The following is a 27,470-nucleotide window of genomic DNA, read 5'->3' as shown; positions in this document are numbered from 1 at the left end:
GATCCTCACTCATACCCTAGCTGCGACATCCCTTCTCCAAGGGAAGCCTTCAGCTATGGGATCTGTCACCAGGCAGACATTCATTAAGATGCTTTATAATGCCCTGCTTAGCACATTCCCCAATGGATGCCTAGGCAGTGCATGACATGTGCAGCTTTCTCATGGCCAAGCATCTCAAGTGTGGAAGTAGTCAAGGTACGTGCCAGGCATGGCTCTCCTCCGAGCTCAATTCCTGCTCATGGCAGCGCTGGACATTTCCACTTCCTCTGCTGTGGAACCGAGTTATTCCAGTCTCATCATTAAAACTAAGTCAAACTCCATCTGTTTGCACTCGGATAAAGACTCCTCTGAGGTCGCTCTGCTCAGTACCTGTGACTCTGCTGCTCTGCCTTCGCAGCACAGCTCTCCCACACCACGAGCAGGGAGGCGAGTGGTGCCAAAGTCAATGCCTGGATTTGCTCAGGGTTATTCTGAGCTGGGTGCAAGGCAATATCCTTGTGCTATTTAGGTGCTCAGACCCATGCAGCAAGTCCAATGTGATCCACAGCACCATAGAAGCAATCAGGTTGGAAAAGACCTTTAAGATCATTAAGTCCAACCATTACCCCAGGACTGCCAGGTCCGTCACTAACCCGTGTCACTAAGGGTCTCATCACTAAGTAAGAGTCAAACATCTGGAATAAAGAGGGAAATTCAACCATCTACAACTAACATCCAGGGTGGGAGAACAAAAGCCACAGCAGCATTGATCCTTTCACCCAAAAAGAAGTGCTATTAGAAAGACTAGAGCACTATCAGTAGTCTTAAGGAAGAGAGGCTGCATTAGTGAGCTGGAGGAGGATGGAAAGCCAAACATGAAGCAAGCAGGCCTGCAGGAAATCAGAAATGTGATATTCAACACTGTAATTACGAGTGATTAAGCTCCTGGGTGACAAATCTGCTCGTGCTGAATAAAGGCTGTGGAGCCAAGTTACCCCACTGCCAAAAGTAGCACCAGGAGGCCAGTGACTGACTGCAGAGTGATTGTGCTGAGTGACAGCTTGGATGCAGTTTGATGCTGCTCCCATTACAGCCAATGGGCAGGAACAGTGCCACTAAGACTGGAATGGTCACCAGCATCTTCCTCAGCCCCACTCAACCAGGCAAACACTGCATGGGAAGTTGTGTTGGACACTTGATTCTTCCAAGCCAGAATAACCAGTGACATTTGTAACCATGTTTTCAGCAGCCACCCCATTTAGGTAACCACTGTCCCATCAACTGGCTTTAGCCTGTGAGCTGTGCAGCATCAGACCCAGGATACAGGGACAGAATCATGGAAACCCAGGTCGGAATAGACCTCAAACATCATCTGCTCCAACCTTTCCATGCAAAGCATGACCCAGACTGGATGTCCCAGCACCCTGTCCAGCCCAATCTAAACAGAGTCCAATGAAGGGGAGTCACCACTTCCATGGGGAGATTATTCCAGTGCCTGGTTATTGTTAATAGGAAACATTTCCCCCTTGTGTCCCTTGGGAATCTCCCCAGCAGTAACTTGTGCCCATCACCCCTCGCCTTTCCCATAAAAGGGCTGAGGTATCAGCAATGCAAGCTCTTCTATTGCCAGAAAACCACAAGTCTGAGTAACAAAGTTCCCCATATCTCACAGCAGAGAAATCCCACTAACGTCCCGTGTGCCAGCACATCCATCCCTGAACAAGGAGACCCTTGGAAAATAGCATCTTAGAGAAGATTTACTTTCTCCACCCCTTTTGCTCCAGAGGGACCAAGTACTTTGAGGACTTTGAATATTCCCTCAGCAGCCCCTCACCTCCCATTCTCATCCTACCCATCAGCATCACATTGTATTTTACAACACTGTGTGTTATGCTATGGGGTTACTCACCAGGTTCGCAGCCCCTTCAGGTCAGTAGCAATGGGTCAAGGTGAGGGCACAGAACTGCCTCAAACTCTCTCCTGATTGAACCCGTTCTCCCTTTGTCCTGTGTTTTACCCCATCACAGCTCAGGAGCTGTCCTAAAACGACCCGTGTTTAGTCTGAAAACCACTCTTCTGCCAGCAGCACTGGGAGAAACCAAGTCATACCATTCACAGCAACCCCCGGGCTGCTCCCACCTCCGCCGGGAACGTGTGTGAATAAGCACCATGAACACGATGCTTTACAGTTTAGCATCAACCTTAAGATCCGCCCATGCAGTGACATCCCCCACGGATTCCCACCTCCACATGGGAAAGTGCCATTTCCATATCGCACACAAGGAGCCAACACATTCCCTGCTGCCCTCCTTCCGTATTATTCACGGAGCAACCCACAGAGTCTCTTTACGCCAGGCTGGTGGGGGTGAAACCGAGACAGGTTCAGCTGCCAGACACTTCTGCACCATGTGCAAATGCTTCTCAAGGGGAAAAGCAGCTAAAGATAGCTCACGTCCTGTAATCAGACCCATACGACTGGGAACTTACTCCCGCCCCAGCTGATGTTACTGGGATAGATGCCTCGAAATCATCACAAGCTGCTTTTGAAAGGAGCTGCTGGGGTTGAAGACCTCTGTTACATTCCCAGTCCAATCCCTGCGTACCAAAAAGCACTTGGAATGCAAAGCTTGGGGTAATGGGTTGCAGCCTCAAACCATGAGCATCCCACGAGGAGATGAAACAGTCCCTGTGTCACTGTGGCAGCAGCAGCAAGGTTTTCCCGTTACCACCTTTGCACCCTACTGACTCCAAAGATGCTCTGTGACCTCATCCCACTGCCACGATCGGGATAAAGTGAGCAGAGCCCTTTGCCAAGTAGGAGCACCCTCAGAGCTCCCAGCTATTTTGGGCAGGTTCTGTCCAAAGCTGAAGGTATTTATGGTATCCAGTTACCATCCATCACTGGGGTGGCTGTGAATCACCAATCAAGTACTCATTATTTGGCTGTTGCACTGGAGAAAAACCATTAGAAAGGAAAAGAGAAGGAGAAAAAAAAACCCATTGCAGATTCCCTTTTCTTGTCCCGTCCCACATATTCCATTCTTTCTATCAGAACTGTACAGCTGCTCGTGTGAAACAGTGACATTACACCGAGGTTACCATCACAGTGGAACAAAAACTATGCACTAAAATGATGGAGCCAGGCGAAAGTTCCTACACAGCATTTCCCAGTCCCTCTCTCACTGTAATGGTTGGGTTCGATGATCATAAAGGCCTTTTCCCACTAGTTGATTCTATGATCTCAGCCTACAGCACTTCCCACCTCCCAGGCATGCCTCACCACCTCCATTGCAAGCACTGCCGCCTACCCATTCCAGCCCATCACCAAAGATGAACCTCCATCAAGTCGCCTCCATCCCCACAAAGGCCACCCAGATCCTTCTATAGGGTCTTTCAACCACCCTCCAAGCTCTCCATGTCAGCTCTTGGAGAACATTTGTGCTTAATGGAAGAAGAAAGCATACCTGCAGAGTGTATTTGGGGACAGGGATTGCAAGACAAGGCTTTAAATCTCAGTTTCATCACAAGCTCAGTGGTACAGATACTTGCTTTAGACATCTCACCCCAACAAAGAGGATGCTCTGTGGTTGAGTGCCATGTGTCTGCAACCAGAAAGGCACCCACATCTGAAGGGCTGCCAACAGTGAGCTGCAGCTCTGCTCTGCAGGAGGGGCTGTTGCCTTCCCATCAGTTGACCTGCTAAAAGGACCGGGAACTTGTCATTGGAGTTAGATTCCCACCCAATAGAGCAGGCACTGGAAAAGTTGAGCTTACTGAAATGCAGCTGTGGATGGCTATGAACCCATCAGAAGGGACAGGCAAGGAAAGAGAGGTGGTGGGGTACCCCTGTGTGTTAGAGAGTGCTTTGATTGTCTACAGCTTAGTGATGGCTGAAGGAGGTGATCCTGCCCCTCTGCTCTGCTCTCATAAGCATCCACTTGCAGCACTGTGTGCAGTGCTGGGGTCCTCAACATAAGAAGGACATGGAGCTCTTGGAACAAGTCCAGAGGAGGCCACGAGGATGATCAGGGGCTGCAGCAGCTCCTGTATGGAGCCAGGCTGAGAACATTGGGGCTGTTGAGCCTGGAGAAGAGAAGCTGCGTGGAGACCTCAGAGCAGCTTCCAGTGTGTGAAGGGGGCTACAAGGATGCTGGGGAGGGACTCTTCATTAGGGACTGTAGTGACAGGACAAGGGGTGATGGGTTCAAACTGAAACAGGGGAAGTTTAGATTGGATATAAGGAAGAAGTTCTTTCCTGTGAGGGTGCTGAGGCACTGGAATGGGTTGCCCAGGGAGGTTGTGAATGCTCCATCCCTGGCAGTGTTCAAGGCCAGGTTGGACAGGGTGCCATGGTTTAGTGTGAGGTGTCCCTGCCCATGGCAGGCGGGTTGGAACTGGATGATCTTGAGGTCCTTTCCAACCCCAACTGTTCTATGATTCCAAGTACTATATAAGCACCCCAGGCCCAGTCAGCATGGGTTAATGGAAAGCAGTTGGTGGCCAGTCATAAGTGGTGTTCTCAGGGATCAGCAGTGGGACCAAATTCCCAAACATCCCAAGTAACAATGAGCCCCTGGGGAACCCAAACACCTCAGCAATCCCTGCAGACCCACTCAAGCAGCCACAGCCTGATTTACCTCCAAGCTCAGCCACCTGCAGCTGTATTTATTCTTTTAATACCAGCTACATTGCCTCGGCCCAATGATTTCTCTCCACAGCTCTGCCATGTAACAAGCATTAAACCTGATGGTGCATGAGACACAACAGGGTTTTATTCACACCCCTGTCCAAGAGCTGGCTCAGGAGAGCTGGCAGCCACAAGTGGTTTAGGCAATGTTTGTTTCATACCTTCCTGGCCCAAACAAACTATGGGGTCCAAACTATGGGGCCCAAACTATGGGGCCCAAACTATGGGGCCCAAACTATGGGGCCCAAAACTAGGGGGCCAAAACTAGGGGGCCAAAACTAGGGGGGCCAAAACTAGGGGGGCCAAAACTAGGGGGTCTGTCAGTAAAAAATGCCAGTTTGGCTGCAGAACATCTCATCAGCTTCAGGCAATGCTGAAACAGAGCAGTAATCATGGAATGGTTTGGGTTGAAGGGGCCTTAGGATCATCCAGCTCCAACCCCTGCCACAGGCAGGGACCCCTTCCACTGGAGCAGCTTGCTCCAAGCCCCTGTGTCCAACCTGGCCTTGAACACTGCCAGGGATGGGGCAGCCACAGCTTCTCTGGGCACCCTGTGCCAGCGCCTCAGCACCCTCCCAGGGAAGAGCTTCTGCCTAAGAGCTCAGCTCAGTCTCCCCTCGGGCAGGTTCAAGCCATTCCCCTTGGCTTACCCCTACCAGTAAGATTTAGGTGGCCAGGCAAAAGCAGCCAGAAGGCAGCAGTGGCTGGGACATGTACACGGAGGACACAACATTGAGCTTGACCAAGCACTTGGAGCAGTTTTCCTCTCTCCCAGATGTCCCTCTTGCCTTCATAAACCATCATCTGGTGCCTAACAAAGGGTTGGAAAAACAACCCCACATCAGCAATTAAACGAGCACGAGGTCCAGAGCTGATGCCAGGGACTGAAGGGTTAAAGGGGGGATGGCACACGTGGAACAGGATTTAAGCTGTTCTTGCTGCCTCCTCCTACTAGCACTCGCTTCGTTTTCATTCCTCCCAGATCTAACCCCAGGCCCCACCATGGTTGTATTTCACTTGCAACTTGAAGCAGAGAACTTCTTATAAGTAGTATGAAATGGGTCAGGGATCCCGATAACAGCTCTCGAGGTAAAAAGAGGGTTTGAAATCACTGCAATCACATTCTCTCAGTGCAAAAGGCTGGTCTGTGTTTCCCACCTCCAGTATTTAACCAAGAGAAGCTTCACAGGAGACACTGCCTCAAGCACAACGTGTTTGAGCCATAATCAGTACCAAGAGATGCTCCTTCTCCCCAGCTTCACAACATTGAGTGAATTCAGGTACACTGATTAGGGTATCAACTCTGGTAGGAGCCAGATGGCTTTGCTACATGAAGTACTGCAATTGGATAACCCCAGGAAGTCCCATTTCCACTTACTTTAGCTCTGGCTTCTTTGGATGAGGTTGCTATCACAAAGCCAAGCTCGGAGCACTGGATGCTGTGTTTAATCCTATTAGCTGATTACACGGCTGAGCAGCAGCAATTGTTTGCTCAAAGAGTGAGCCCAACTGCCCAGTTTGGGAGCCAGACGGTCACAGTGACCTTGTGTACAGCAGCACGTAACAGCAATGGGTGTTTGCTCCCACTCCTGTCCAAAGCCATCTCTTTCAACGGCTCAGCCTATCTGCAGCACAACCAGGGCTGATGTTCCTCGTGCCAACCCTGGTTCAACCAGGCTAAACCCTCGAGCATGGCTTTGCAGAGGGTGGACATGTTTCTGCTATATATCATGCTATACGAGCATCCCTCTCGCCAAGTCCCAGCTCCTTCCTCCTCCATCACCTGCCAGGCCATCACTTGGCCTAATACACATGGCAAGAATGAGGACCAATTTGTCCTGTGTTCGCAGCAGAGGGGGCACTCGTGCAAGAAGGCAGCAACCTCAAAGGACCTTCCTGCCATGACCAAAGCAGATGAACATCAGGTTTGAGCCTCTTTTCCCATGACTTTCTGCATGTTTCTGGCAGGAGTCATGAATAACCACAAGGAAGCAAGCAAGGAATGTCCCTTCCCATCCTGGCTCCACTTCCTAGTGGGAGCAGCCAAAGAAACAGGTTCCCTTTCCAGGTCCCTTGACTTCTTGTTGGCTGCCTGGTTTCAACCTCCACACTGCATCCCTTATGGGGAAGGAGCTTTATAGAGGGTGAAGATTCCATTCCATGGAGATTCATTTCCTCATGCCAAAAGGAAAGGCAGTTTCTGATCCCACCACCCTCCTGTGAAGCAGGTATCACCACATCTCTCTCCTGGGGAGTTCAGCACAACAAACCCTGGTCACACTTTCAGACAGAAGCTGTGGGCATCCATCCTCTGGAGAAGGCTCCGTGTTGCAGATCCCAAGAGGATGGAGATGTCTGCATAAGCATGGAGGCAGCTGCCCCAATTTGAGGGGAACAAGACATGCCCACACTCAGACTGGAGCATGCCCCCCATTCCTCTCAGTGCATTCAGGTAACACATGGGAGCTCCTGGGAATCACACCCATCCAAATTAAGATGATTCCTGGCCCAGATCTATACCACTGCACCCTTTACCACTTTCAACCCATGGTTTTGCCATCCTTCCAAAAGCCAGTGCCCTAAAAGAGCATCAATGAGAACTGTCCTCCCTGCCCTGGTGTTCAATAGCTACATAGAAGCTCCAAGAACCCTTTCTCCAAGCCAAGAGCAACCTGCAGAGATGCAAGAAGGCAGACCCCTCCATTTCAAGCCAAGCTGAGACCAGCTACCATCCCCAGCTCATTACACGCACACTCATACAGCACAGAAGCATTTCAGACACTTGCTCGACCGGTTCACAAGCCCCAAATTGCCCATTTCCTTTATGAAAAGCCCATTTGAGAGGGACTTACGGAGCAGCAGCACTTCCAGCACCGTTCCCTGCTGGATGTTTCCGCACTGAAGGACCCAAACCACCCCTATCTCTCCGGCTTTCTGATGGTTTCAATGGTGCTGATGAGCTCCCAGCTGGAACGGCTCTTGCACACAGTCGGTTTTATCTGCAGCAGAGCACACTTGTGTGCTCTGAACCTCCCTTATCACGGCTGCAAATATCAGCAGAGATAGGGAGAAGCACGTAATGCCTGCGGAGGGAGGGCGCGCAAACACAAGTGGGCACGTCATCTTCTGACCCCATTTGACCAAGCTTGTGACCTCAGGGGCTCCCTGTTCATCACCCCACGTACCCTCCACGGCCCCTAGACAAGGGCAGCCGTACATCCAGCCCATAAACTGCGCCAGGAGCGGAGCCGACTCCAGACCTTCAGTGGGTCAGCCCGATACGTCCCTCCAGGGAACACGCAGCCACGATACAAAGTTCATGGAAATAGGGAAAAAAGCCAATGTTTTGCCTGAGCTGGGGGGAGAAGCCAAGAGAGCAGAGTGATGCCTCATGGGTCCGATACAGCACACGCTACAGTCAGACTGTTACACAAGAAGCTTGGATTTAAGGACTGGAGAGAGAAGATTCCTTAAGGGGAGGCCGTAGAGCAGCTCCAGTGCCTAAAGGGGCTGCAGGAAAGCTGGAGAGGGGCTTGGGACAAGGAGAATGGCTTTAACCATGGCAGGGGTCAGAACTGGATGAGCTTTAAGCTCCCTTCCAACACAAACCACTCTGATTCTGCAATCTCACTTCAGACAATGCTCACAGCTTCCAGCTGCTTCAGTTACATGCTTCTGCCTTAAGCAAAGCACAAGAAAGGGGTCGGTGGATGCTAAACCCCAGTCACTAAAACAAGGTGCTCTGGGTGGACTACTCAGTTTGGGGTTTAAAGGTTCCAAGTTAGAGGTGTCGAACACACTAACAGCATCAGGTCCCTGCCTTCACGCTGCTCCTGTGACAGCAGGAGAGATGCCCACCCTCCCCAGAGGGGCTTTCTGGAATGGTTTGCACCAAGACCCTCTTGCATCCAGAGCCTCCCTTCCAGCCCTAGAGGCCTAGCAAACCACAGGGTAAGTTTTAAGCTCCTCACTACCCGTCTTAATTCCCATACCCCATGCAAGCTCAAGAGCAGAGCTCAAATCAGAGCACGCTGCAGGGCTGCTACGCGCCTGGGTACCAACTCAAGGAAAGACATTTCTTCCCCAATGGCCTTCAGCAGCATCGCTCCTGCCCGGGTTCTCAGGGACAGCATCTCTGTTGCTATAAACACACAAGCAGCTTTGTTTCCCTTTGCAAAGCAAAGCTGTATAAGGAGAACCCACACAGTTTGTGTTTCAGCAACAAGCATCCACGCAGCAGCGCGACCTTGCAAGGCAAAAGGGCTTTCCTGATAGCACAAGAGACACCAGAGCCCACCTATTCCCATCACATTAACGTTTTAACATATACAGCTGTCTTCCCCACAGATACACCACATTCCTTTAACACACAGCAAGAGGCTGGAGATCCACACACACACAGAATCCTTATGCAAAGGAGACAGATTAGGAAACACTTGTGATAAGGGAAACTATCTCCAGCCCAGCTCTCAACCTTGTGCTTTAAATTAGGCTTTTAATGAGGGCCGCAAGCACTCTGCGTTCCAGTGATTAACTTGGAGCTAAATGAGTTTAGCTGCTTCTTTAACACCCATTCTGCTTCCAAGTTTCAGGCAGGAGCAGAAACAGGAGACAAGAACTACAAGGAGCTTGCAGGCTCTCAGGCACCAGCAACTCTTGAGGCTAATGCTCAAGAATTGGGGTAACCCACCCCTAAGATAAGAGCCACCCACCACTATATACTTAGAGAGCATCAAATGCAACACGTGGTTGCAAGTGGTTCAGGAGCTCGCAGGACTCAGCTTGGGAGCATAGGGAAAGATGAGACATTGCCATCTGTGTGAAAGCCGGAAAACAGCTCCCAAGTTCAGGGTATGAAGTGCAGAGCAGTCCTTCATGATAAACATCATTTGCATGTGAACAGGAACACGGCTAAAAATAGACCTTTTGAGAAGCCACAAGTCTCACCTTACCTCTTGGCTTGATGGATTCCAGGGCTCCAAAACCAGCCGTGGATTACAAAGCCTGCTTAGCCGTTATTACAGTGCGAATCTCTACGCTCAAGCAATAGCCACAGATGGAAAAATCATAACCCAAAGAGATAAAGAGAAATGGAGCGAATCACTCAGCTGGATTCCTGCCTGGACACCCAGCCCAAGCCGCAATCACTGCCTGTTTGCTCCCTTTCCATCTGCAATAGGTTTAACTGCCATTTAAAAGCCTCATTGACGAGATCCATGGATAATTAGTGGGTAGATTGACATCAAAATGCCCACACCACCTGCAAACAATCACTGCTGTATCAGGCCACTGCCTATAAGAGATCACAGCCTCAAGGAACTTCTTTATGGGGCTTCTTCCTACAAGGAAGTAGTGGGGCAAGGAAGAGAGGCTGGGTTTGTGCATAGACCTCTTCTCCAAAAGGCCTTTTTTGTCTCCAAGAAAGGTCAAAGGGTTGGATGACTCCTTCCTACATCAGCAGCTGAGGCATGCAGGAAGCATTTCAATCCCAAGGAAAGCATTAATTACCTCTTAAATAAAAAGCAAACATGCTAAATCCACCCAAATACCCAAGAGTGACCTCACCACCATGGTAAGTCCCTGTAAACAAGCCTCAACCCTCCCCATCCCTCTCAGAGACAGAGTTTAGGCACCAGTAGAACCTCCAGTTACTGTGATCTGGGAAGCTCCCAGACCTCAGCTCCATCTAAACCTGCCCTGGTGCAGCTTGAGGCCGGTTCCTCTTGTCCCATCCCTTGTTCCTTGGGAGCAGAGCCCAGCCCCTCCTGGCTCCATCCTCCTCTCAGGCACTTGTAGGCAGCCATCAGGTCCCCCCTGAGCCTTCTCTTCTCCACACTGAACCCCCCAGGTCCCTCAGCCCTTCCCCATCACACTTGGGCTCCAGGCCCTGCACCAGCTCCATTACCCTTCTCTGGCCCTGCTCCAGCACCTCAATGTCTCTCTTGGAGTGAAGGACCCAGAGCTGAACACAGGATTCAAGAAGGAATCCTAGGCACAAGCCTCAAATCCTCCCCATGCTCTTCAATGACCTACTCCACATTACACCTTCCTCCCAACACCCTCATAGAGCCCTCAGTGCATCACCCTATCACCTTTGGGTACCAGCTCCCAACCGGCATCCACGGTGCTGTAGCCATCTCCACGCCTGAAAACCTAATCTATTTTATCTGCTTTGCTGCAATTCTGCAGTAGGCAACAGGCCCATTGACTTGATTTTAGACTCAGGCAATCTGATTTATGATGAGGGGACTGTCAACTCAAGAGATTCATCAATAGGAGGTTAAGTGGCCCAAGATATAATCTATTAGAGTGGCTCAGAACAACACTTGGACATTGAAGGGTACAGCCAGTCCATTACATCCTTTTAAATGCTACACCCAAAATACCTACTAAAGGAAATGCTGATCTTCACCTTGTGCTATTTAAGTCAGATGCGAGATGCTTCCCCTGAGCAAGCTGTGTAAATAGGAGCCCAAAACTGCATCTAACCTCAGGCTGAGGGAGGGAGAAGTTTCATTTCAGCTCAGAAAGGGGGGAAGGGAGGCAAAAGTGTGGGGATGAGACATTTATAAAGAGGTTGTACAAGTTACAGCAGAGTTTTAAGGAAAAAATGGCAAGATATAAAGAAAATAAAGATTAAAAATTAAAGGCAAGCTTGCTTGAAGGGGGAAAAGCACAAGATAAAAGCTGCTTTAGCACAGTGCCACACGGTAAATCTGAAAGCGAAACACATCCTTCTGAGCCTTCCCAGCCAACAGCAGCAGAAACTTGCAGCCCATCACCTCCAAGTACTCTGGGATCCAGCAGCCTGGACCCAAAAGCTGGCTCCCAAGCAGCCAGAGACGCAGTGGTTCGGGAACAGGAGGATTCAGTTCTGTCATGACTAAGGAATTACAGTAAAAGCAGGACAAGCTATTTCCAAGACAGAGATCAGCTGCCAGCAGCACAGATGTGGGAGCCCAGATTTGTGCATCACCCAAAGAAAGGGGCTTTTTGCCTCCCTCCTATCCCCATCCCACCCTTTATCCAGCGGGAAGGAAATAACAGCCCACACCAGCAACACCTGGACCAGCAGCCACAAATCCCAATAAATCAGTGCAAGGAATACCCACCAAACCCCATAGTTTTAGAAAGCTGAATCTGCCCAAAGATTCAGAGCTGAATCATGATGCGCAACAGATTCAGTATGTGACAACACACGATGCATGGAGATAGACATGAGCATGGAAGAACTCCCCTCTAGCACCCCAAGAGGGTCCTGTTTGCACTGAATACCCTTCAGGGGAGCACTCTGGACCTTGAAACCACTCCTTGGCAGAAAGCTTCCCCAACTGTTTCATTCCCTATAAAACCAAGGCTTTTCTCTGAGGTTATTGAGCAACGATGAGCTATTTAACCAACACACAGGCAGCAGCCTGCCACTATCTGGGGGTATTTTGGGGGGAAGTGAGGAGGACGCAGTGGTGAGCTAAAGAGGGAGAAGCAGCCAAGGCAAAACCACCAGCATTCAGCTTCTTCATAGACTTGGAAAGTCAAGGCATGCATTAAAGTAGCTGTATCTAATCACTGTTTATAGAGGGGCTGGCAGGCAAAAGCAACTGCTATAAACAGCCTTTTAAATCCCTTTTCCCAGCATCACTCTTACAGTATCCCTACCAAGGTCTGTTAAACACCAGTAGCATACTCAGGGTAAGGGAGAACCATCAGGGAGAAGAGCTGGAAGAGGAATCTTTGGCTTGAGGAGGGATGGAGAAGGACTGAGGTGCCTGGGTCCCACATACACACTAACACTGCACCCTTACAAGACCCTCTTGGACCCCTAGGTGGGCAAAGCTTTTCCCCTCCATGTATTCCAGCGTGGGTAAGGAAGCACTCGTTGGTGTGACACTGCCCTCTCCTGAGCAGAAGGAGCTGCTCAGCTTCACACCAGCTCCATACAATGATTACTGAAGAGCAAGAAACAGCCCAGAGCAAACGGTTTGTTGTAAACCAGAACATCACTCACCCCACAACCGGCACCAGCAGAGCCCAAAGCAGCCTCCTCACACCAAAAGGACTTAGCTCACAAGGGTGAGCAACCACCACTTGGTCTCCTTAAAGCTTAATTACCAGCTGCTGCAGCCTACCAAAGCCTCTTTATGGACACAGCCAAGCGGCTCCCAGGTGGATCCCATTCCTTCATCTCAATATCAAGAAGGTGCAAAGCATCCCATTAAAGGGGTTGTGGATAGGGCAATAGCCTTTCTGGATGCACCTTCCCAAGAGAAAGGAGCTCCAAACCAGCCTCCAGGGAAAGCAAGCTCCTACACCCCATGTTTGTAGGAAAGCTGCTCTCAGGAGGAGCCCTAAGCACCCATCTTCACCCAACCACAACACCCTTAATGTCAGTGATAACCGCACCTTCCCACACCAGCCCGTAGCTCTACAGCAGCAATGCCATGAGGATTTCAAAGGTACAACCACATCCTTTCATCATCACCCTCAGGAAGCCTTCCAGAGTGAGTTAAAGGACAATCTTCCCTGCAGGTGTGGCTGTTAAAAGGGGACCCAGCTCTAACTTCCACCACCTGTGAGCATCAAAGTGCCTCGTAGCAAACAACAGGGTGAAGGAGCCATCTGCTACCAGCATCTTCAGCTCAACCTGGGAGACCATTTGCAACTGAGTTACTGTCACCCACACCTGAAGAAAACACACAACAAAACCCTAAATATACTGATATGGGCATTGAGCAGCATGAAAAACTACAGCAGTTTTAATGCAGGATCGAATTCCCATGGCAGCTCATGGATAAAACTACAACAAATAGTCCCTGGCCTCCGCAACCGCCTCAGTATCTTGTTAGAATCTCCCTGCTTCATAAAAGCAATTTGTTGCCTTGCAAAACCAAGCCCCCTTATCATTAATTCCAAGCCAGCAGCCGCTGAACCTACAACTTGACACCAAATAGATGGATCCAAGCAGAACTCGTTTCATTGGCGCTGCTCGTTGGCATGCTTCGCATTCAAGCACGGGATTCATCCCAGGGAAGAGAGGAACATGCTTATTTGACAGAGAAAGTACAGCTTGACAGAGACACCCACTCTAACATTAACTCTGCCTTAAAGCAGAGCTTATATTTGACACCTTCTAAAGCAAAGAGAGATATTCCGGAGCTAAACAGTGCTGGGATACTGGTGTGAAGACGTCATGATGGAGGAAAAGAGGTTAAAACAGCAGGATTAAGGATTCAGGATGCATCACTGCTTCAGGTGGATGAAGGCTGTATAATGTATTAATGGACCACTTCCCGTAGCAATCATGACTGGTGAACACAGGCAAAATGCAAGGCAGGAAATCCATTTAGTTCAGCTTTTCCCCAGCCACACCTGCCAAGTGCAAGCTGGCAATATGTATGGAGGAACAAAGGCAAAAGGCACTTATCCCTCCCCACCTTGCGATTCCAACCCCTAAAAAAGCTCTTTAGGAATAACTTTGCTCCCTAATACACGAGTCGAAATGTCCTGGCTGCTGGGAGCACCCCAATGAGAACACAGCATCCGAGCAGCGCAATAGGGTTTAACGTTCTCCACACAGAGCCTAACTTTCTAACAGAGGAAAACCCACACGGGCTTACTGAGCAAACACTCATTTCCCTTCGTAGAGGGACAAAGAGAACCATAACTCAATATTTGCTTCGTTTCACATGCAGCACGGTCACCACCGTGCCGATTATCTACCCGTAATCCCTTCCCAGCCCCAAAACAACCCGTAAGCCAGCACGATGAGCAGCAATAACACAGACCCACCCCTAAACACCCGGTACATGGGGAGTTTGACAAAGGCAGGTTTTCAGCCTGGCTGAAGAACCCCCGTTTCCATCTCGCCAGGGGTGAAATTTCACAGCTTCCAACATCAGGAATTGCTACACCAGACCTTTTCCAGAGGAAAGGCTCACATTTCCACTGCAACTCCTCCAAGCCCAGTTTTCCAAGCAGTGGATAGACAGGACTTGGGAGAGAGCTTCTATAAAACAGCAATGAGATTGATTCTTTTTTCCCCCCCCTTCTTTTTCCTGAATGATTCCTTTTTCCAAGCAATTCCTTTGCCAAGCATCCAGACAAAATAATACCCTTTATATTCACCTTCTCTGCTCAGGGCTGGGAAGAAATAGGGGACCTTAACATGGGGCTTTGTCCCTAAGAGCCATCCAGGACATCCCTAACGCATCCTCGGAGCGTGCCAGGGGAGTTTGGGTGCTGGATAGGCACAGGGTGCTCACGCAGCGGGGCAAGGAACAATAAATTCCTTTGGGATTTTGCTGTCTCAGGGTTTTACAGCGCTGGACAATCCCAGTGGAAAGCCCTGGGGCTGTGGGACACTGCAGATGCCATTCTTTTGAAAGCCATGTATAAAAATGAAGCATTACCTGTAAAACAAGCAGGGTTTAATGGGGAGAAAGGGGGTGGCTGGATCCATACCCTGGCAACTTGGGGGGGCCTGGAGCCCCAAGGGAGTACCCTGAGACCTGTCCTTAGGGTGGGTGCCCACTCATATCCCCCATCACACAGCAGCATCCCACCACACCATAACTTTGCTTGGGATGCTCCCTGTTAGGGGTGCCACCCATGATGGTGGGGAGCGCCTTTTTTTGGGGGGGGGGGGGCACAGAGCGCAAAGAACCACCTTTTGGGGTAAAGAATCACCTTTTCGGACAACAGAGCACCTTTTGGGGGTCAAACCCGGAATATCACAATACACACAAGCCCCGGCTCAGCATCACCCCCCCCCTCACCACCACCACCACCACCACCCCACCGCGGGGACAGGGGGGATGCAGGATGCTAAGGGCCACCCCTTCCTCCCCTTCCAACCGGTCCAACCCTTTACCTGCCGCCGCTGGGAAAGCCTCCAGGTCGCTAAGCCCCGGGATGGGATCGGGGCGGAGGGGGACACCCCTGCTGCTCCCCCTCCCCACCACCACCACCACCACCACCACCCCCTTCCTCCCCCGGTGGCAGGGGTGCGATAGGGACAGCGAAGGGAGCTGGCACCACCGGGTCCGGGTCCCCGTCCCCCGCAGCCCGGCTCGGCTCGGCTCGGCTCTGCCGCCCGCTCCCCGGTGCGGGGCGGGGGATCGGGCGGGCGGCTCCGCCCCGGAGAGCCGGCGGCAGGAGGAAGAGGAGGAGGAGGAGGAGGAAGGGAAGCAGGAGGCACCCAAAGAGGAGCCCGTGTGTCCTGGGGTGTCCCTGCAAGCAAGCAAAGCCGCAAGGGTTCGGGTCTGGGGGTTACACTGGTAAGGGAAAGGTTGGGGCATCGCTGCCAAGGGGGTAACTGAGCTACATGGGGGTGATGCCCCAAAGCTGGGCTCTGGGAGCCCTGAAGGGCTGGGAAAGCCGTGGGGGGCTTGGTAATGTACTGTGGGGTTTGGAAACGATGAGCCCCAAAAGGGCAGCGAACCCCCGGCTGCATCACACATAGAGGCAGAGAATGGTTTGGGTTGGAAGGGACCTTAAAGCTCCTCCAGTTCCAACCCCTGCCATGGGCAGGGACCCCTTCCACTAGAGCAGCTTGCTCCAAGCCCCTGTGTCCAACCTGGCCTTCGTCACACATCACCAACGTCTTCCTCCTCTGAACCATGATGTCTGGAAGTTGTTCACCCCGGGGAGCAACATGTGCATACACACACACATAGGATGTACATACACACACACAGGGTGTACATATTCACACATAGGATGTACACACACACATAGGATGTACATACACACAGGGTGTACATATTCACACATAGGATGTACACACACACATAGGATGTACACACACACATAGGATGTACATACACACATAGGATGTACATACACACAGGGTGTACATATTCACACATAGGATGTACACACACACATAGGATGTGCATACACACACACAGGGTGTACATATTCACACATAGGATGTACACACACACATAGGATGTACATACACACATAGGATGTACACACACACATATTCACACACACATAGGATGTACACACACACATAGGATGTACACACACACATAGGATGTACATACACACATAGGATGTACATACACACAGGGTGTACATATTCACACATAGGATGTACACACACACATAGGATGTACATACACACAGGGTGTACACACACACATAGGATGTACACACACACATAGAATGTACACACACACATAGGATGTACACACACACAAGGTGTAGCTGAAATAAAAAGCCAACCTGGAAATCTCCACAAGTGAATATATGGCTCTGTACACCCCGAGCTGCTCCTAACCGGGCACCAGTAAATCCCTGCTTGGCAGCAGGGAGCAGAGTGGTCACGAGGGTAAATACATCATTCACATTTCTAGTTTTGGGGTACTTATATCGAAGGCGATTGTGTCTCAAAGCCAGCTAGGAGGGATGTTTTGCACAGCAGAGGTTCCCACTTGGATGGATGGGACCCCTGGACCTGTTCTGCACGCTGTGGCCATCCTGGTGCAGGGTCCTTGAGTTGTAGCAGCTTCATAGAATCATAGGATGGGTTGTGTTGGAAGGGAGCTTAAAGCTCATCCAGTTCCAACCCCTACCATGAGCAGGGACCCCTTCCACTAGAGCAGCTTGCTCCAAGCCCCTGTGGGGAAAGGTGGGGAGGGGGGAAAGATGGGACAAAGGAAAGCTTGGAAAGTTTGGGTAAAAGGATGAGTGTTTTGTTGTGTCTACACCACGCTCAGGGCCTGTTTTCTGCACACTGACATCATGGGTGAATCAGGGCACGAAGGACGTCCAGGGCCACCCAGCACCATGGGCAAAACTGAACTGTACCCCGGACATGAATCTTTTGCCCTTCGTGATGCAAGGTGGCAAAACAGTCACCTCAGAGCAATAAATCCCTTCTTTTCCATGGAAACTGGCCATTTTCCACCCTTTGGGCCTATGCATGGAGCCAGCCCTGAGATGGGTGAAAAGGAGGGGATGTGCTGTCAAAATCACAAGCAAGAGAAAGACAGATCCAGGCTCATCCTTACCCGGATAAAGCCAACAGCTCGCTGTCTCTCTTTTCCTAAGAGACATAGAAACAACCCAAGAAACGGCACCCACCAGCAGGAAAACCTCCCCTGAAGGAAAAGACTGGAGCTGAAAAATCAATGTATAAAGCCTAATCTGAAGCAGGGATTCCCATCCTTAAGCAGAAGAGATGCAGGGCTGCCTTACAGGCAGCGGTGCTGGTAGCTGCTTTTCCTTACAGTGCTGCTGACAGCAGGCATTTCAAACTCCAAAGTCCCTCAGAGCTGTGGTTATCTGAAATCCTGATGGAAATACATCCCATGGGAGCATTTTAGTTGCTTGCCTGCTTGCTGGGGCCATGGCAGAGCTTCAGGCACTGTTTTCCCATAGGCTTAAAGGTGGATGTACGGAGGGGGGAGGTATGGGCCTGATGCACATAACAAAGTCATGACTGTCCTTGTGACTTTAGACAGCAGGGATGAAATTGTACAGGCTCGGGTGTCTGCCTAGGGATCGTCTCCTTTTCATTCCAAGCAGAAATAGTCCAGCCATTGGGAATATCAAGGGAAAAATAACTTCTTCTGGCACCGGGAGGAAATCCTCCTCTAAGTCGTGAGGTTCCAGAAGCACGGAAGTCAGGCAGTGATTTGCTTTTTAGCATCCATTTGCTGAGCAAAATGCCTCCAAAAAGGAGCAGAGTTTGCACATTTGCAGCGTATTTCTTCCACTTGGCCTGTTGAATCCCACGCAGGCTCCTGCAGGGATGCAGGGATGGGGATGGTTTCCTTTTCAAGCCACCTCCAAGCAGCTGTGAGGAGAGGAATGAAGAGCAGACTGTCTATGCCCCCTGCTAAAGGCTGTGCAGGCGATGGAGATAGTCATGGAGCAGCCCATGGAAGGAAATTCCATAGGAATTTTGAGGCAGCTTCTAGGAAAACAGATGGAATTTTGGATTGGGAATGTTGTTTTCAGGTTTAAAAGCGCCTTATCCTGCTTAGAGCCTTGAATGCTCAAAGCTGTTCTAAATGCCTCCGTCTGGCAGAGCTGGGATTTCTGCTGTGCTCATTCCTCACTGTATATCCCCAGCCACGTTCAATGCACCTCTAAAACCCTCCTTAAACCCCTTTGTACTCCTGTGACATTCCCAGTGTGTGATCACTTTCGAAGCCGCTCCATTAGGACCCAGCTCAGTGCTGCTGCTTCAAACCAGGCGTAGGCAGATTTCACACCCCGTCCTGAAAGCGTTTTTCGTTACACACTTATGGAAAGGAGAAATCGGTGCAGAAGGGAATATTTTTGTGCTCTGGCAGGGAAATACGAGGCTGGAGATGTGGGAATGCAAAGGGCATCACGTACAGGGTCTTAGAGGAGGTGGTGTGGTGCTATTTGGGGTGTGGGGATGGTGAAGGAGATGCTGCAGGGAGTGGAAACAGAGGGAAGGGGATGAATGGTCTTTGACCACAGCATCACCCTCCTCTAAGAAAAAGTGGGGTTTCACCTCTTCTGTAGGTAGGGGAAACCTCCTTTTCCTACTTCCAGGCTCATAGGAGGGACGTGTTCCCTGGAGAAACACTTGCCTAAGGCCATCTGATGACCCATCCATGGATCTTTCTCACTGTCACAGATTATCTCATTCCTCCCCAATACATCAGAGCAGTTTGGATGTTGGTTTCTTGCGTTTCATAGAATCCCAGCCTGGTTTGGGTTGGAAGGGACCTTAAACCTCATCCAGTTCCAACCCCCAGGGACCCCTTCCACTGGAGCAGCTTGCTCCAAGCCCCTGTGTCCAACCTGGCCTTGAACACTGCCAGGGATGGGGCAGCCACAGCTTCTCTGCTCAGGGTTGGGGAGGTCTGGAAAACGAGACAGGGTATTGCAAAAGCACAACAGATTCCCCCATAGCTGGCTTTTGGGGGAAGAGCAAGGAACACCTAATTCATCAGTGATGAAACCAGTGCTGCACCTGGATGGAGGGCACTGAGCAAGGATGGGGCAGTTGCAATGCTGTCTATCGTTCAGAAGAAGAACATGAAGCATGAGAAAAGCAAGGCCAAATTTACCCAGGCAGGAAGTGAGCCAAGACCTGTCTGTCTGCCTGTGCAGGGCTGGTGGGAGGTAAATCCCCATCGCGCCTGCCCCACAGGTAGCCCTGGGCAAGGGGAAGGAAGCGGTAAGGGACATGCTATTGTTTTCCATGCAAATACTCAAGGAATGCAGGGCAAACAGGAGGGAGAGCTGTGCCTTCCTGTGTTTGTGCTGCCAGTATTTTCATTAAGGTGCTTTGCCCTAACTCCTCTTTCTCCGAGGCCTTTGTGCCTCTAATAAGTGCAAGGAGGGTGCTGACTGCAAGCGTCCCCTTAGGCACAATTATTTCACCATAATAACACTTACAGGGAGAACATGCAGAGCTATTTTGCTATTACATCCTCTGTATTTCAACCCCTCCTTCATTTATTTTGCTCATTACAAGGCCATGCAAGGTATCCATTGCAGCAGGGGCAGTGGTGGGCTGGTGAGCCCTGAAGAGATCACTGAGGATGAATATAGAATCCCAGCGGGGTTTGGGTTGGAAGGGAGCTTAAAGCTCATCCAGCTCCAACCCATGCCATGGGCAGGGACACCTTCCACTAGAGCAGCTTGCTCCAAGCCCCACTGCCAGGGATGGGGCAGCCACAGCTTCTCTGGGCACCCTGTGATAGCACCTCAGCACCCTCACAGGGAAGAGCTTCCTTATACCTAACCCATGTGAATGGTGTTACCCAGCAACTCGAGATGGAGACACTGTTTGTCCACTAAGGCAGGAAACACTTGGCCTGTTTGCACAATAGCTTTGTTTGCCTGCTCTGTGGTAGGTTAACCAGCAGCCCCACAGCCCTTCCAGGAGATAAGATGAATGCACTTAAATAGTTGGAAAGCCACCGGCATGAATTATTGCTGCAGGTAAATCAGATCCCAGCCACCCTTATTCTCCTCTAATCACTGCACTGGAGTCTTCCAGCGTGGAAGCTTCTCGCTGTGACTATATTGATGGTCCCTATAGGCATGGATAAAACCAAGAAGGACTAATTTTGTCCTGGCATAGTCTGGAAGAGGGAATTACAGTCAGCTCCTGCATCCCTTCCCCACCGTCGGAATAAAATGCTTTGTGGCATGTCATCAGGACAAAATTAGCCCTGAGCACATCTTCGCATAGAGCGAGCGGCAGGAAGTCAACAACAAAGTCAGATGAGAAGACAAACAAGCATTTTATTTTAGCTGTTAGGAGAAATGAGTGGGGAAAGCGACAGACAGCAGCCGAAGTCTCCCCGTTTGATGTCTTCGATGGAAACTAGGTGCTGCTCTGCTGCAGGATGGCAGTTAAATATAGGCTCTCTCGCTTAAATAGAGGCAGAACAGGACTGAAGGTGTGTTATCAGGTCAGTCACATGAGGCATTTTCTCTTCTGTCCTATCTGAAAGGTGCAGTTGAGCCCTTGAACAGGCAAGTGGAGCACACCTGAGCAAAGGTTAACCAGGGTTTGATCTTCTTGGCTGCCCCAGCCCCATCTCCCCACGTGGCGGCCTCTCCACCACCAGCCCCCAGATCGATTCCTCAGGAGCAAAGTATGAACTTCATCAGCAAGTGACCCTGTGAGCCCCATAGAAAAGAGTCAGGATAAAGCTGGCAAGGTCCAAACAGGGGGTTGCAGGCAGCATCGGCTGTGAGGATGTAAGGATGGAGGAAGGGGAGAAGTTGGCTGTCAAAAGAGAGATCTGAAGGAGCCAGGAGGAGTCTTTGTGATGATGATGGCCCAGTGACAAGGGATGTCTGTCTCCATCAAGATTCCTCAGGATGAAGACCTCCTTGTGTTCTCCTTTCCCTCTAGAAACCCTAAGGGATCCTGCCCTATACCAATATCTTATGGTAACAGCGCCTGGATTGGCACCACAGCCCTTCAAAGGGCTTGGAAGGAGAAACATGGGTCCGATCAGTCTATCCATGGCCCCCTGGATGGAGGTGAGGTGGAAAGTGCTGAATGACTTTGTGCAGACAACTGACAAGGGTCACAAAGGGTACCCACAGCCAAGTGGTGGCAAGTCTGGAAAAAGGGAAAAAGGTGGCATGACTGGAAAAAGGGAAAAGGGAAATATAACCCCCATTTTCCAGAAGGGGAAAATGGATGACCCGGGGAATTACAGAGCAGTCAGTCTCACCTCTGAGCCTGGCAAAATCCTGGAGCAGATTCTCCTGGAAGGCATGCTAAGGCACATGGAAATCAACAAGGTGCTTGGTGACAGCCAGCATGGCTTCACTGAGGGGAAATCCTGCCTGACCAATGTGGTGGCCTTCTATGATGGGGCTACAGAACTGATGGACAGGGGTAGAGCAGTTGATGTCATCTACCTGGACTTGTGCAAAGCGTTCGACACTGTCCCACACGACATCCTTGTCTCTAAATTGGAGAGACATCAATTTGATGGATGGACCACTGGGTGGATAAAGAACTGGCTGGATGGCCGCACACAAAGAGTTGTGGTTAACGGCTCAATGTCCGGCTGGGGACCAGTAACGAGTGGTGTCCCTCAGGGATCGGGGTTGGGACCGGTCTTGTTCAACATCTTCGTCGCTGACATGGACAGTGGGATTGAGTGCGCCCTCAGCAAGTTTGCCGATGACACCGAGCTGTGTGGTTCGGTTGATACCCTGGAGGGAAGGAATGCCATCCAGAGGCACCTCGACACGCTTGTGAGGTGGGCTGATGCCAACCTCATGGAGTTTAACCATGCCAAGTGCAAGGTCCTGCACCTGGGTGGGAGCAATCCCAGGCACAGCTACAGGTTGGGCAGAGAAGAGATTCAGAGCAGCCCAAGGAGAAGGACTTGGGGGTGTTGGTTGATGAGAAAATGAACATGAGCCGGCTTCAGTGTGCGCTCGCAGCCCAGAAAGCAACCGTATCCTGGGCTGCATCAAAAGGAGCGTGACCAGCAGGGCGAAGGAGGTGATCCTGCCCCTCTGCTCTGCTCTGGTGAGACCTCACCTGGAGCATTGTGTGCAGTTCTGGTGTCCTCAACATAAAAAGGACATGGAGCTGTTGGAACAAGTCCAGAGGAGGCCACGAGGATGAGCAGAGGCTGGAGCAGCTCCTGTATGGAGCCAGGCTGAGAAAGCTGGGGCTGTTGAGCCTGGAGAAGAGAAGCTGCGTGGAGACCTCAGAGCAGCTTCCAGTGTGTGTGAAGGGGGCCTATAGGGATGCTGGAGAGGGACTCTTCATCAGGGACTGCAGTGACAGGACAAGGGGTGATGGGTTCAATGTGAAATAAGGGAAGTTCAGGTTGGAGATAAGGAGGAAATTCTTTCCTGTGAGGGTGCTGAGGCACTGGAATGGGTTGCCCAGGGAGGTTGTGAATGCTCCATCCCTGGCAGTGTTCAAGGCCAGGTTGGACAGAGCCTTGGGTGCCATGGTTTAGTGTGAGGTGTCCCTGCCCATGGCAGGGGGTTGGAACTGGATGATCTCAAGGTCCTTTCCAACCCTAACGATTCTATGATTCTATGAAGTCACAGTCCTGTATCTCAAGCTTTTGCCCTTTTATTAGTTGCCATTTTCTCCCCACATTAAATACACGATTAGAAGTAATGAACCCATCTGTAACCCTCAGCTCCTGCTCTAACTGTGAAGCTTAGGATAAATACAGGTCTGCTCCAGGGGAAAAACAATAGGCAGGCATTAGCACAACATCCCACGTAGCCTCCCACATCAACCTTCATTACCAAAGGCCTATGAGTGCTGGAGACGTTCATGGCTGTGTTCTATTAGTGGAGCAGTAAAATCAGTATCTGGGTTTAAATCTGGACCGGTGGGTCCCAGCTCAGCTGAGGGGCAGGAGCTAGAGCAGGCATCTCACCCCCATCCAGCTATGGCCTGCAGCTGGCCTCACTCATGAAACACGTGCCTGTTGACTACAGCCACATGCTGTTAGCAGAGGGAATACATCTGGTGTGCACACGATGGTGTTTGAAGGAGGGAGGTATCTTCTCTAGTGGACAGTGACTGAGCACACTGAGCCAGCCAGCAGCACTCGTCACTGGATGCGATGCACGGCATCCCTAAGACCCACCTGAGCATCTTCTTGGTACCAAGGAGCAGTCGCCATCTCCTTTCCTCCCCTCTAGCCACACAAACCAGCATCAAGCAATGACTATACGGATGGGGCAGGTCTTTTGTCCTGCTCTTCCACCCTCAGTGCTCAAGGCTCAGGAGGACACAGCACTCAAAGATGGTTATACACCATGTCATCTATGAAAAGAGATGAACTAAGATCACATTGAAGCTCTTTGCTCCCGGAAGGGAACATCTAGGCATCACCGAGGATCCTTTTCCTCCCTTTTTTAACGCCATTTAACCATCACCTTCCCCACTGTCTGGTGATTCCCTGAATGAAGGCGGTTTAAGGGAGGAAAATCCAGTCCTGAATACATAACTGGTGGCAAATGAGACAATTTCAAGCCTGCAACTCCTCTTTCAAAACATGAGTTTAGGTGTAGGTGGGAATAACTACCCACCCACTGCCAGACTGCGTTCAGATGCATTGTGAGAACTGGAGGGCACGTAGGTAAAGCTGTCTCTGAGCTGATGAGTCAAAATGACTGTGTTTAACAGTGTTTCCTAGATGTGGTCCACTTGCTAAACAAACGCAGCTGAAACAGCAAGGAAAGAAATCTCTTTGTCATTGTGTGAAGCAAGATTCCCCTGCCCTTGTGAGGAGGAGCCTTGCCAAAAATGCTTCTGATACCATCTGGCCCAAAGAGGCAGAGAGGATGAGTGTGAAGGCCAAGCCTGCATTGAAATCCCAGTGGGTTTTGCTGGAGGAGCTCCCAACGCATCCATCCTAAAGCAAACTCCCACTTGGCCTATGGAAGGTGTCCTTGCCCCCAGGAGGGGATCAGAACTGAATAAGCTTTAAGGTCCTTTCCTACCCAAAGCATTCTATGAGCTCCCGCATGCAAACAGGGCTGCATTGTTCCCTTCTGCTCCCTGCCTGCCCTCCCCTTCTTTTCTCTTAGCTGAACCATTAATCAGAGGCTGCTCGATGATGCCTTTGCTGTGCAGCCGCATCCCCCAGCATGGGAAGGTCTGAGCTTAGGGCTCATCCTCCTTGGGCCAGCACTGGAACCTGTCACTATTGACAACAACACTGACTTTGGAGGTGCTGTTTCCATATACACACAGATAGGCACACAATCGAACCTTTCACAGATGTGCACTGGGCCAGTTAATATTAAACACCTTTGGGAGATAGCTCTCCATTGCTGCAGGCCGAGAGGAACCTGCCACATTCTTCTCATAGCTTCATTGCAGGTAGATGAAATAATATCTCTTGCAAGTGGCTGTGCCACAGACCTGACCTGTATCCCTGCATCCCTGAACAAAGCCTCTCTTATTCAGCAAGGCAAAGGGAGAACATCAGTTTTCTGATTCTCTGCATCCCGGAGATGCGGGGTTTGAAGGTCTCTGTTCTGTGACCCCATAACAAGGGCTTTATCTGCAGGCTGTAATGAAAGACCCATCAGAGCCTCTGGCTAAAGCTGTCTGTGCTGCAGCGTGTTTGCACAAACAGTGCTGAAATTAAACCCCCCGAGTTCAAACCCTCATTGTGCGCAAAACACGATGTGAATCCATTCCTTCACCACCACCTAATGAAGCAGCAATGTGGTTTCTTCCTGATACCATATAATGTGTCTTTACATGATGCTGTTGCAGAGGCTTATAGAAATTCCATCTGGAAATTGCTTTTTGATGGGTGAAATACAGCTTGTGTGTGTGTGCATCTCATTTCAGTTGTCCGAGCATCACTAGCAATGCACAAGCAAACTCCCCTACTAAAGTAAGATTGGCATTTTGGGGACTATTTGGCCTATCAGGGCCTTGATATAAGATCTTGGAAAGATTTTTCCTTCCAGAACAGCACCAGCATTTGGTGGCCTGCGCTCATGAAGAGGATTTTAAGCAGAGTGGAGGGGTCAGCGTCAGAGCTGCAGGTTGGGTGGACTTGAAAACTTCAACATCCCCCCCAAAAAGCCCCACTAGAAAACCGGGACCAGTCTCCATCTCTGGTGCACAGCATTACATAGGGTCACAGAATGGTTTGGGACAATGGGACCTTAAAGCTGATCCAGTTCCAACCCCTGCCACGGGCAGGGACCCCTTCCACTAGAGCAGCTTGCTCCAAGCCCCTGTGTCCAACCTGCCCTTGAACACTGCCAGGGATGGGGCAGCCACAGCTTCTCTGGGCACCCTGTGCCAGCGCCTCGGCACCCTCACTGTAAAGAATGCCTTATATCACATCTATATCTACCCTCTTTCATTTTATAACTGTTACCTCTCATCCCATCCCTACGTTCCCTGATGAAGAGCCCCTCTCCAGCTTTCCTGCAGCCCCTTCAGGCACTGGAGCTGCTCTCAGGTCTCCCCTTAAGGAGCCTTCTCTTGTCCAGGCTCACCCAGCCCAGCTGTCTCAGCCTGGCTCCAGAGCAGAGCTGCTCCAGCCCTCGCAGCATCCCCATGGCCTCCTCTGGACTCTCTCCAATAGCTCCACATCCAATCCCCCAGGAAGACCTTTCCCAGGAGATTTCTAGCACCACGTTAAATACCGAGGCCACACGGCTCTTCCCATTGCCTTGCTGCTCTGCTTGCATCACTGATGTGCCACACTCACTACTAGACGAGTTCACCTTAGCGTTCAAGCCTGGAGTCCTTAGGCAGCATCTCTACTCCACGAGATGAAATCAAAGCCATAGGTGTGAAATAGCAGGAGGAGGCAAAAGGCCTGGACACAGCAAGGAATCCACTCCCTCAACCCAAGCTCTGCTGGCAGCACTCCTGCTACCTCCTCACGGTCACCAGCAGCGAAACAGTCCCTTAGAACTGGGAGCACTGGTTGGGCAAGGGCTGAGCCAGCACTTAGCTCCAAGGGCTCCTTGTCCGTGGGGTCCTGTGGTGCTAGGTGCAGAGTGAAACCCAAGGGAGTTTCAGCAATTACCACCAAATTCCTAGGGGTGCAAGACAGGAAGGATGGGTAGGGCCGAGGAGAGCAGCAATGACTGTTCCCAGCCTGTGGTCAGAACAGGGTTGGGCGAAGCAGTGTCAGAGCATCCCATGTTCCAGGGCCGGGAGCATGGGCTGCACCCCCGGCTGCAGGGACAGGCCAGTGTCTTATGGATGGGTTTTGCTAGCATCAGAGAGGGAAGGCATTTTGCCTTCATCCCCTGTGATGTGCCTGGGACACTGGGACACTTCCTGCCATCCCCAGTGGGAAGGAGATAATGATGCAGGAGCAGCATCCTTCTCTCCAGCCAACTCCTGCTGGGCTCCATGGAGGAAACATGAGCTGAGTCATAGAATCCCAGCCTGGTTTGGGTTGGAATGGACCTTAAAGCTGATCCAGTTCCAATCCCTGCCACGGGCAGGGACCCCTTCCATAGTGCAGCTTGCTCCAAGCCCCTGTGTCCAGCCTGGCCTTGAACACTGCCAGGGATGGGGCAGCCACAGCTTCTCTGGGCACCCTGTGCCAGCGCCTCAGCACCCTCACAGGGAAGAGCTTCTGCTTAAGAGCTCAGCTCAGTCTCCCCTCGGGCAGGTTAAAGCCATTCCCCTTGGCCTGGCCCTGCAGGCCCTTGGAAAAAAGGTTAAATCCTGGTAGATTGAAATGACTTGGGGGTCCCCACTCTCAACGCAGCAGCTCTCCTAGAGGGATAAGCAGGAAGCCACTGTAAGCAAGACCTACAGCTCCTGTCATTACTTGTGTAAATGAGTCCAAACGTTTCCCAAGCA

The 27,470-nt window shown here is 50.9% G+C and overlaps 2 protein-coding genes across 8 annotated transcripts in view; one reads left to right on the top strand and one right to left on the bottom strand.

Moving 5' to 3' along the window:
* Positions 1-15,601, bottom strand: part of GDPD5 (glycerophosphodiester phosphodiesterase domain containing 5) — a 163,642-nt gene extending 148,041 nt beyond the window's left edge. The window contains exon 1 of one of the 7 annotated variants that reach the window (XM_062639166.1): positions 15,534-15,601. The gene's annotated coding sequence lies outside the window, so the exon portion shown is untranslated. Of the gene's footprint in view, positions 1-7,518; positions 7,704-12,671; positions 12,755-13,066; positions 13,168-15,533 lie in introns of those variants that run through there. The other 6 variants (XM_062639168.1, XM_062639167.1, XM_062639165.1 and 3 more) reach the window with 6 other exon arrangements.
* The window catches only part of SERPINH1 (serpin family H member 1), a 90,904-nt gene that overhangs the window by 29,842 nt on the left and 33,592 nt on the right, over positions 1-27,470 (top strand). The window lies entirely within an intron of this gene.

This window comes from Pezoporus occidentalis, unplaced genomic scaffold (assembly GCF_034315485.1).
Source record: "Pezoporus occidentalis ecotype Australia unplaced genomic scaffold, CSIRO_AGI_Poc_V1 ctg6, whole genome shotgun sequence".
Taxonomy (NCBI): Eukaryota; Metazoa; Chordata; class Aves; order Psittaciformes; family Psittacidae; genus Pezoporus; species Pezoporus occidentalis.
This window is presented reverse-complemented; position numbering and strand designations above follow the sequence as displayed.